We start from the raw sequence: 11,337 nt of genomic DNA on the forward strand, positions 1-11,337 counted from the left end.
GAGCAGATGGATTCACAAATTCTACTAGACATACAAACAAGAACTGATACTTAACCTACTGAAACTATTCCAAAAAATTGAGGAGGAGGTGCTTCTCACTAACTCATTCTATGAAGCCAGCATTAGCCTGAAACCAAAGTCTAGCAGAGACAAAACAAAGAAACTTCAGACCAATATCCCTCATGAATATAGATGCAAAACTCTTCAACAAAAGACTAGCAAATTGAATCCAGAAGCACATCAAAAAGTTAATACACCACAGTCAAGAAGGCTTTATACTTGAGATGCATAGCTCATTTAACATATGCAAATCAATAAACACGTTTGATTCTCACATAAACAGAATCAAAAGCAAAAACCATATCATCATATTAATAAATGCAGAAAAATTCTCAATAAAATCCAACATCCCTCTATAACAAAACTCTCAAAAGACTAGGCATAGAAGAAACATACCCCAAAATAATAAGAGCTATCTATGACAAGCCCACAGCCAACATTATACTAATTGGGCAAAAGGTTGAACCATTGCCCTTGAGAACTAGAACAAGACAAGGATGCCCATTCTTGCCAGTTGCATTAAACATAGTATTGGAAGTCTTAGCCAGAGCAATCAGACAAGAGAAAGAAATAAAAAGGCTTCCAAATAGGAAAAAAAAAAGTCAAACTATCTCTATTCACTGGCAATATAATTCTATACTTGGGAAAATCATAAAGATTCTGCCAAAAGGCTCCTAGAATTGATAGAAAACTTCAGTAAAGTTTCAGGATTAAAAAAAAATCAATGTAGAAAAATCAGGAGCATGTCTATACACCAACAACATCCAGGCTGAGAATCTAATCAAGAATACAATCCTACTTACAATAATCACAAAGAAAATGACACACCTAGGAATATAGCTAACCAAGGATGTGAAAGATCTCTCCAAGGACAACCACAAGACACTGCAGAAAAAATCAGAGATGACACAAATAAATGGAAAAATGTTCCATGCTTATGGATTGGAAGAATAAATACTGTAAACATGGCCATATTTGCCCAAAACAATGTACAGATTCAAGATATTCCTATCAAGCTAACAACATCACTCTTCACAGAATTACAAAATACTAATCTAAAACTCATATTGAATCAAAAACCGAATAGCCAAAGCAATCCTAAGCAAAAGGAACAATGCCAGAGGCATTAAACTATCCAACTTCAAAATATACTATAAAGCCACAGTAACCAAAACAGCTTGGCACAAAACAGGTACCAAAAAAAAGTACAAAAACAGACAAATATACCAATGGAACAGAATAGAAAACTCAGAAGTAAAGCTACACACCTACAACCACCTGACCTTTGAACAGGCTGACAAAAACAAGTATTAGAGAAAGGACTCCCTATTCAATAAATGGTACTGGAATAACTGGCTAGCCATATGCAGAGGATTGAAGCTGGGCCCCTCCCTTTTACTACAAGCAAAATTAACTCAAAATGAACTAAAGATTTAAATGTAAGACCTCAACCTATAAAAATTTTGGAAGACAACCTAGGAAATACTCTTATCAACATCAGCCATGGCAAAGAATTTTTGGCTAAGTCACTAAAACCAATTGCAACAAAAACAAAAATAGACAAGTGGGACATGATTAAACTAAAGAGCTTCTGCACAGCAAAAGAAATGATCAACATAGTGTGAAAAAAACATTTTAATGGTCCATCATTATGGTATGATACACCTAAGTACTGGTAACCAGCCTGCAGACATGACAAACCCCACATGGCTCATGCACCTAAAAAGTAACGATAAGTGAACAGAATGTAGACGAGGGGTGAGCTCATAAAAGAGAATAAAGTTTTGTTATTGGGAAATTGAAACTTAAGCAAGAAAAGGGACTGGGGTATGACCCTTTAAGGGTATAATGGAACTTGGGTGACATCTGGGAAGACTGTAACCCCATAGTACTCAACCAATGAGGAACTGGGGGAGGGACTTGCGTGCTAGGAAATAAATTGCCTGCTGTTACTGCCCCGGGTGTGCCTGCCTACCAGACACCTGATCTTGCAAGACTATCATTAAGAGTCTCACTCCCACCTGGTGCAGTGGCTCATGCCTGTAATCCCAGCAGTTTGGGAGGCCAAGGCAGGTGGATCACTTGAGGTCAGGAGTTCAAGACAAGCCTGGCCAATATGGTGAAACTTCATGTCTACTAAGAACACACAAAATTAGCTGGGCACTGTGGCATGTGCCTGTAATCCCAGCTTCTCAGGAGGCTGAGGCAGGAGAATTGCTTGAACCCAGGAGGTGGAGGAGGCTGAGGAAGGAGAATCACTTGAACCCGAGAAGTGGAGATTGCAGTAAGCTGAGATCGTGTCATTGCACTCCAGCCTGGGTGACAAGAGCAAAACTGTGTCTCAAAAAAAAAAAAAAAAGAATGACGAGGCCTTCACCATCCTGGAAGGTGGTGCCCCCAGGCCCCAGGCACATGGCAAGCTGCCTGGGGGTCTGGATGCTGTTGATGGAGTAATGAATGGCAAATACTACCAGGAAAGTAATAGTCCAACAGACAGTTGTGCAGCATTTCACAAGTGGATAGATTGCAGTCAGAGCCTGAAAGTATCCGTAAATGGAGAGAAGAGCAAACAGAACACTTGGAAGCCCTTGATGCCAATTCTCAGAAGCAAGAAGCAGAGTGGAAAGAAAAGGCAATAAAGGAGCTAGAGGTGTGATATGTGAGATAGGATGAGCAACTACAGAAAACAAAAGCAAACAGGGCAGCAGAAGAAGCCTTTGTAAATGACATTGACCAGTTCTTCCCAGGCACTGAGTGGGAAAATGTGGCCTGGCTGTGTAACTTTAACCCCAAGTCCAGAAAGCAGGCTAAAGACATCTCCCAGAGGTGCTCAGTCCTCATCTCCCTCAAGCAGGCCCCGCTGGTGCACTGAAGAGCCACCCTGTGGAAACATGTGCAGGAAACATCTGTAATATCTTAATCCTACTCAGCAAAGTTCTTCACAGTTATTGGATTAATTATGTTGAGTTATTTTGGACCAAACCTTTTTGTCTTTAGAGTTGATCATTGTTTGTGATTGCATGTTTCCTTCAACTGTGTTCTACCTGGCATTCAGAGAGTAGGGGGAGTAGGAAGAGGAAGGGAGAGAAGCCTCCCAACAGTAGCCTCGACCTATGCTTTTGTGCATTATTCTGAGAATAAATTTCTGTTTCAAACTATTAAAAAAAAAACAAAACAGGCAAAGGATATGATACTTCCCAAAAGAAGTCATACAAGTGGCCAACAAACCTATTAAAAATACTCAGCATCATTAATTATCAGATAAATGCAAAGCAAAACCACAATGGGATACTATAACATGAGTCAGAATGGTCATTATTAAAAGGTCAATAACCAACTGATGCTGGTGGCATTGTGGAGAAAGGTAATGCTTATGCACTGCTGGTGGGAATGTAAATTCATCTAGCCAGTCTGGAGATTTCTCAAAAAACTTAAAACAGAGCTACCATTTGACTCAGCAATCCTGTTACTCTATATATACTCAAACCTTCCTAGCTAACATGGTGAAACCCCGTCTCTACTAAAAATACAAAAAAATTAGCCGGGCATGGTGGTGAGCTCCTGTAGTCCTAGCTACTCAGGAGGCTGAGGCAGGAGAATGGCATGAACCTGGGAGGCGGAGCTTTCAGTGAGCTGAGATTGTGCCACTGCACTCCAGCCTGGGCGACAGAGTGAGATTCCATCTCAAAAAAAAAAAAAAAAGAAGATATATTATTTTACCAAAAAGGCACATGCACTGGTATATTCATCACTGTGCTACTCACAGTAGCAAAGACAAAGAATCAACTCAGGTGCTCATCAATGGTAGTCAATGACAGATTAGATAAAGAAAATGTGGTACATTGCTTTGCTGGTGCATGTGCTTGTGGGCAGAACTTTCCTCCACTTCCCTGTCAGTGCCTGTGTGGGCATGCACCCTGACATGCCACAGCTGCTGGCATGAGTACACTGCACAGCTTCAACACCCTGCTGTGCTGCTATTACCATTGAAAAAACAGCATTCACAGGCACAGAAACCACCAGACTTGCACTCACCAGCACCCTTCCCCCATGCCAACACTGCCACTGGCAGAAAACTACCGAGGGAGACCAGCAGACCTGTGCCCAACTCAGTGGTAGATGCTGCCCATGTTAACGTGCACACAGAGGATGTACACAAGCCCATGCCAACCGGTGCTCTGCCAACACCACTGCCAGTGCAAATGTGTGCATGGGCACCACTGGGTTCCCCTACCCCCATGCCATACAGCCACCACCAAAGCTGTGACTGCCTGCACAATGGCTGGCATATCTGCACTCACCAGCACCCCACTACAGTTGATGAGCATGCACCCTGCTGCACTGCTGTTGTTGCTGGCATATGCAAGTGAGGATGAATCCCACTGCTACCTTGCTACAAAGTGCTGTAGCTGGCACCATCCATCAAAGTGTTGTGACCAGTGGTCCAGGAACAAATTGGCCCCTCCAGTATAGCAGGCTTCTAACCTTCAGGAGCTACAAAACAAAGCAAGGGGCTGATACCAGCTGCTCAGAATTACAGCACCACAGTCCAGTCCAGAAGTCCTGAGCTGAGCCTTGGACCCCTAAAATCTTCCAGAAACAAAGCCAGTTGCCTGAACCCACCTTATATCACAATCAAATCCCCAAGGACATAAAGAGAATAAAAGAAAAAAAAAACCTACCCAAAGCTTAGCAACTTCAAAGTTTGAAGGAACATCAGACCACAAAGAGAAGAAAGAACCAGTGCAAGAACTATGGCAACTCAAAAAACCAGAGTGTCTTACTTACAAATGACCACAGTGGTTTCACAGCAATGGTTCCTAACCAGGCTAAGATGGCTGAAGTGACTGACATAGAATTCAAAATACAGATAAAAATGAAGATTATTAATATACATGAGAAAGTCAAAACCCAAGCCAAGAAATCTAAGATTATAGAGCAATATAGGAGACAACGGATGAAATGGCCATTGAAAAAAAGAACTAAAATTATCTGAGAGAGCTGAAAAACACTCCACAAACATTTCATAATGCAATCACAAGTATCAACAGCAGAACTGACAAAGTTAAGAAAATAATCTCAGAGCTTGAAGACTGGCTCTCTGAAATAATTCAGTCAGAGAAAAATAAAGAAAAACAATAAAGAAGAATGAACAAAACCTCTGAGAAATATAGGCTTATGTAAAGAGACCCAGTGTATGACTCATTGGTGTGCCTGAGAGACAGAAAGAGAAACTAAGCAACTTGAAAAACATATTTCAGGATATTGTCCATGAAAATTTTTGCCAACTCACTAGAAAGGCCAACATTCAAATTCAGGAATTGCAGGGACAGGGAAGCCATGCAAAATACTACACAAGAAGACCATCCCCAAGACACATAGTCATCAGATTTTCCAACAACAAAATGAAAGAAAAACGTTAAAGGCAGCTAGAGAGAAGGGACAGATCACCTACAAAGAGAATCCCATCAGGCAAACAGCAGACATTTTAGCAGAAATCCTACAAGCTAGAAGAGATTAGAGACTATATTCAGCATTTTTAAAGAAAAAAAATTTAACCTAGAATTTCATATTCAGCCAAAGTTTTACAAACAAAGGAGCAATAAGATCCTTTTCAGACAAGCAAATGCTAACAGAAATTGTTACCGCCAGACTTGCCTTACAAGGATTCCTGAAGAAGGTGCTAAATATGGAAAGGAAAGACTGTTACCAGCCACTACCCCCACAAAAAACCGCAAAACTTAAGTGACACTATAAAGCAGGAACACAAACAGCCTGCATCATTACCAGCTAACAACATGATGACAGGATCAAATCCACACATATGAGGGCTAACCTTGAATGTAAACAGGTTAAATGCCCCAATTTGAAGGCACACAGTGGCAAGTTAGATAAAGAGGCAAAACCCAGTGGTACGCTCTCTTCAAGAGACCCATGTCACATGCAATGACACCTATAGGCCCAGAGTAAAGGGATGGAGAAAAATCTATCAAGCAAATGGAAAATGGCAAATAGGAGTTGCTATTCTAATTTCACACAAAACAGACTTTAAACTAACAATGATTCAAAAAGACACAGAAGAGAACTAAATAATGATAAAGGGCTCGATTCAACAAGAAGACCTGTTAAATATATACACACCCAAAACAGGAGCACCCAGATTAATAAAGCAAGTTCTTAGAGACCTGTGAAAAGATTTAGATAACTACACAATAACAGTGGTAGAATTTAACACCCCACTAACAGTGTTAGACAGATCATTGAGGCAGAAGACTAACAAAGACATTTTGGACCTTAACTCAACACTTGACAAAATGGACCTGATAGACATCTACAGAATTCCCCACCCAAAAACAACAGAATATACATTCTTCTCATCTATGCATGTCACATATTCTAAAATTGACCACACAATTGGACATAAAACACCCTCAGCAAATACCAAAAAAACCCAAACTCATACCAACCATACTTTCAAACCACAGTCCAACAAAAATAGAATCAATGCTAACAAAATTACTCAAAACCATACAATTAAATGGAAATTAAACAATCAGCTCCAGAACAATTTCTGGGCAAACAATAAAATTAAGGCAAAAATCAAGAAATTCTTTGAAACTAATCAGAGGGCCGAGCGTGGTGGTTCATGCCTGTAATCCCAGCACTTCGGGAGGCCGAGGCGGGCAGATCATGAAGTCAAGAGATTGAGACCATCGTGGCCAACATGGTGAAACCCCATCTCTACTAAAAATACAAAAATTAACTGGGCGTGGTGGCGCATGCCTGTAGTCCCAGCTACTCAGGAGGCTGAGGCAGGAGAATGGCGTGAACCTGGGAGGCAGAGCTTGCAGTGAGCCGAGATCGCACCACTGCACTCCAGCCTGGCAACAGAGCGAGACTCCATCTCAAAAAAAAAAAAAAAAAAAACTAATTAGAAAAAGATACAACATACAAGAATCTCTGGGACACAACCAAATCAGTGTTAAGAGGGAAGTTTGTATCACCAACCACCCACATCAAAAAGTTAGATCACAAGTTAACAACCTAACATCACAACTAGAGGAACTAGAGAAACAAGAGCAAACTAACCCCAAAGCTAGCAGAAGGCAAGAAACAACCAAAATCAGAGCTAAACTAAAGGAGATTGAGATGTGAAAAACCATACAAAAGATCAATGAATCCAGGAGCTGGATCATTGAAAGAATCAGTAAGATAGACTGCTGGCTATACTAATAAGTAAAAATGAGAGAAGATCCAAATAAACACAACCAGAAATAACAAATGGGATTACCACTGATCCCACAGAAATACAAAAAACCCTCCGGGACTATAACAAACATCTGTATGCACACAAGCTAAAAAACCTAGAAAAAATGGATAAATTCCTGGAAACATACAATCTCCCAAGATTGAACCAGGAAGAGATTGAATCCCTGAACAGACCAATAATGAGTTCCAAAATTGAATCAGTAATAAAAAGCCTACCAACCAGAAAAAGCCCAGGACTATATGAATTCACAGCCAAATTCTGCCAGATGTACAAGAAAGAGCTTGTGCCATTGCTTCAGAAAGTATTCAAAAAAATTGAGGAGGAGAAACTTTTTCCTAACTCATTCTACGAAGCCAGCATCATCCTAATACCAAAACCTGGCAGAGACACACAAACAAAAAGGAAGTTTCTGGCCAATATCCTCAATGAACATATAAGGTTGGTGCAAAAGTAATTGCAGTTTTTGCCATTGAAAATAAAGGCCAAGTGGCCAAGTGTGGTGGCTCATGCCTGTAATCCCAGCACTTTGGGAGGCCAAGGCAGGCAGATCACTTGAGTCCAGGAGTTCGAGACCAACCTGGCCAACATGATAAAACCCCATCTCTACTAAAAACACAAAAATTAGCCAGGTGTAGTGGTGAACACCTGTAGTTGCAGCTACTCAGGAGGCTGAGGCAGGAGAATCGCTTGAACCTGGGAGGCGGAGGTTGCAATGAGCCGAAATGGTGCCACTGGACTCCAGCCTGGGTGATAGAGAATCCATGTCAAAAAAGAAAGAAGGAAGGAAGGAAGGAAGGAAGGAAGGAAAGAAACAAAGAAAGAAAGGGAAAAGAAAAGCCAAAACTGCAATTACTTGTGCACCAACCTAATAGATGCAAAATACTCAACAAAATTCTAGCAAACCTAATCCAGCAACACATCAAAAAGCTAATACATATGAACACGTACGTTTTATCCCTGAAATGCAACTTTGGTTCAACATACATAAATCAATAAATGTGATTCATCACATAAACAGAACCAAAACCAAAAACCACATGATCATCTCAATAGATGCAGATAAGGTTTTTGATAAAATTCAACATGCTTTCATGTTAAAAATTCTCAACAACCTAGTCATTGAAGGAATAGACTTCAAAATAATAAGAGCCATCTGTAAAAAACTCAGAGACAACATCATACTGAATGGGCAAAAGCTGGAAGCATTCCCCTTGAAAACCAGTGCAAGAAAAGAATGCCCTCTCTCACCACTCCTATTCAACATAATAAGGGAAGTCTTAACCAGAGCAGTCAGGCAAGAGAAGGAAGTAAAAGACATCCAAATAGAAAGAGAGGAAGTAAAACTATCCCTGATTGCAGATGATGTGATTCTACACCTAGAAGACCCCTATTCTCTGCCCAAAAGCTCCCAGATCTAATACACAAGTTCAGCAAAGTTTCAGGATACAAAATCAGTTTGCAAAAATCAGTAACATTTCTATATACCAACAACTGTCAATTTGAGAGCCAAATCAGGAACACAATCCCATTCATAAAAGCCACAAAAAGAATAAAATACCTAGGAATATAGCTAACCAGGGAGGTGAGATATCTACAATGAGAATTACAAAACACTGCTAAAATAAATCAGAGATGACACAAACGGGAAAACATTCCACGCTGATGAACAGAAAGAATCAATATTGGAGAAATGACCATACTGCCCAAAGCAATGTATAGATTCAATGCTACTTTTATCAAACTATCAACATTTTCTTTACAGAATTAGAAAAAAAAAACTTTTAAAATTCATATGGAACCAAAAAAGAGCTCAAATAGCCAAAGAAATTTATTTAGTTATTTAGTTATTTATTTTACAAAAAGAAAAAAACCTGGAGGCATCACAATACCTGACTTCAAACTACCTTACAAGTAATGAAAACAGCATGGTACTGGTACAAAAACAGACACATAGACCAATGGAACAGAATAGAGGGTGCAGAAGTAGTACCACACACCTACAACCATCTGATGTTTGACAAAATCCAAAAAAGCAAGCAATAAGGAAAGGACTCCCTATTCAATGAATGATGTTGGGATAACTGGCTAGCCATATGCAGAAGATTGAAGCTGGACCCCTTCCTTACATCATATACAAAAATTAACTCAAGGTGGATTAAATCTAAAACCAAACACTATAAAAACCCTGGAAGATAAGCTAGGTAATACCATTCTGGACACAAGACCTGGCAAAGACTTCATGACAAAGAACGAAAGCAATTGCAACAAAAACAAGAATTGGTAAATGGGACCTAGTTAAACTAAGAGCTTCTGCACAGCAAAAGAAACTATCAACAGAGTAAACAGACAACCTCCAGAATGGGAGGAAATATTTTCAAGCTAAGTATCTGACAAAGGTCTAATATCTACAATCTACAAGGAACTTAAATGAATTAACATTCCAACAACCCCATTAAAAAGTGGGCAAAGGACATGAACGGTCACTTTTCAAAATAAGACACTCATGCATCCAACAAACATATGAAAAAATGCTCAACATCACTAATCATTAGAGAAATGCAAGTCAAAAGCACAATGAGATATCATCTCACACCAGTCAGAGTGGCTATATTAAAAAGTTAAAAAAAAAAAAAAAGTAACAAATGCTGGTGAGGTTGAGGCAAAAAGGGAATATTTATGCACTGCTGGTGGGAATGTAAACCATTTTAGCCATTGTGGAGAGCAGTGTGACCATTCCTCACATAATTACCATTTGACCCAGCAATTCCATTATTGGGTATGTACCCAAAGGAATACAAATTGTTCTACTATAAAGACATACGTGCATGCATATGTTTGTAACCGCCCTCGATCCCTGGTGGATCGAGGAGGGAAAATGTGGGAATAAAGACAAGAGACCAAAGAAGACAAGCCTGGCCAACATGGTGAAACCCCGTCTCTACAAAAAATACAAAAAGTAGCCGGGCATGGTGGCCAGTGCCTGTAATCCCAGGTACTCAGGAGGCTGAGGTGGGAGAATTGCTTGAACCCAGGAGGCAGAGGTTGCAGTGAGCCGAGATTACACCACTGCACTCTAGTCCTGGGTGACAGAGTGAGGAAGGAAGGAAGGAAGGAAGGAAGGGAGGGAGGGAGGGAGGGAAGGAAGGAGAAGGGGAAGGGGAAGGGGAAAGAAAGAGAGAAAGAAAGAAAGGAGAAAAAGAAAAAGAGAGAGAGAAAGAAAGAAAAAGAAAGAAAGGAGAAAAAGAAAAAGAGAGAGAGAGAAAGAAAGAAAAAGAAAGAAAGGAGAAAAAGAAAAAGAAGAGAGAGAAAGAAAGAAAAAGAAAGAAAGAAAGAAAGAAAGAAAAGAGGGAAGAAGGAAGGGAAGAAAAGTTGAACTCAGAGAAATAGAAAGTAGAAACGTGCTTACTAGGAGTTAGGGGTTTGGGGAAATTGAGAGATATTGGTCAAAGTGTACAAACTTGCAGTTATAAGATGAATACATTCTGGAGAGCTAATGTGCCACACAGGGATTACAGTTAACAACTTGTTCTATACTTGAAATTTGCTAAGAGAGGCCTTAAGTATTCTTATCATAAAAAAGGTAACTGTGTGAGATGATGGATATGTTAATCAGCTTGATAGAAACAGTCGTTTCACAATGTACTTCAAAACGTCAACAGTGTACACCTTGACTATATAACATTTTGTCAATTACACCTCAATAAAGCTGAAAAACATATGTAATAAAATAAAAATAAAGACATCTTATTTACTATATGTTGTTGATTCAATAACATTGAACTCATGGCCAACTGCACTATTGCTCATGCCCAAACAAAGCTTATCTAACATATATTTTCTCTTTAAAGCACGTCACAGACTTCTCACACTTAGGAACACTATATAGGACTTTAGTACTGGGCTTGGGGATCATTTTAAACAGCAAAGTCACCAATAAAGGCACTCTCTCAGCCCACATCTTTCTCCTGTGTTGGATGCTTCTTGCCCTCGAACATCAGACTCTTAAG

At 39.8% G+C, this 11,337-nt stretch overlaps 1 pseudogene; it reads left to right on the forward strand.

The window, feature by feature from the left end:
* On the forward strand, positions 1 to 10,665 carry LOC117975364 (clathrin light chain A-like; annotated as a pseudogene).
* Positions 10,666 to 11,337: the final 672 nt, after the last annotated feature.

Source organism: Pan paniscus, chromosome 10, assembly GCF_029289425.2.
Source record: "Pan paniscus chromosome 10, NHGRI_mPanPan1-v2.0_pri, whole genome shotgun sequence".
NCBI classification, from domain to species: domain Eukaryota; kingdom Metazoa; phylum Chordata; class Mammalia; order Primates; family Hominidae; genus Pan; species Pan paniscus.